Genomic DNA, 1,162 nt, shown 5'->3' with positions numbered 1-1,162 from the left:
TATGTAAATATTGTTTTGAGACAATATTTAGAAAAATTGATATATCCATACTTTCAAAAATATTATTCTCTATCGTTTGTTGTAATAGGTGATTTTACCTAAACATTACTCAAAAGCATAAAAAAATGGTTCTGCGTTATTACGTTTTGTCTATATTTCGCGTGGGCCAGAGAGAGAAAACAAACAGTGCGCTGACAATATTGATATCATCTGAAGTTAACAGAGAAAACATTAAAAAGGACAATTTCTAAATTTCCAAAGAATTAATTATATTTTTAACTAGATCATGTATACAGAAATAATGTCAAAAATACATGTCACGGTGTCACATATTATAACTAACACATTCGTTATAAATTCGTATAAATTCTTTCGTTTAATCCTATATAAAATGTCACCTTAAAAAAATTCCGGTATGGCGGTATTGAGTGTAGACATCTGATATGATGCTGGTTCGAAATGCTTGACGCTTGTAATACTAATACCGGTATAATATTTTTGACCCACCTCGTGAGTGTCACTGAGCCTGATGTGTTTTGATTATGATATTATTATTATTAACTTCTTTATATTATAAAATGACTGTGTTGTATACTCTTACTATATAATCGACAATTGTCAGAGAAAAAAATATTTTTGTTTGGATATTTTGAACGAATGGTGTTAACAACAGTTGTTAGTGGGTAGTGGGGTAGTGGGTATATTATATATTGTTTTATTAATTTATTTAATTTGTTCAGTATTTGACTTGTTTTAGTTAAGTTTCCATTTAAATATAATAGGATAATACTTAGTTTAATTTATTATTTTCTACACATTGCTCAGTGACCCATGTTCTATAATAGTAATAATATAAAGTATACATTTATAGTCTATACTTATTAATATGCTATGGCCAGACCCAGACGGCCAAAGACTTACGAGGGATTGTCATTTTGCGGTCTAGTCTTGTTCAAGGCGTATTGGCGGGACCGAATAAAAATAACCCAATCTAGGCACACACCGGAACGAATGCAGAATATTATATCGTCGGTAAAAAACGTTTGGAGATTTCGTGCAAACGTCAGCACTGTGTACCCACCTTCTATTTTCACTCCCACCTCTCGTCCGCAACGAACCTCTCTCAGCAATATCGTTTTAATCTCTTTATCTATGGAAAATT

The sequence above is a fragment of the Metopolophium dirhodum genome, chromosome 2 (assembly GCF_019925205.1).
Source record: "Metopolophium dirhodum isolate CAU chromosome 2, ASM1992520v1, whole genome shotgun sequence".
In the NCBI taxonomy this organism is placed as follows: domain Eukaryota; kingdom Metazoa; phylum Arthropoda; class Insecta; order Hemiptera; family Aphididae; genus Metopolophium; species Metopolophium dirhodum.
This window is presented reverse-complemented; position numbering follows the sequence as displayed.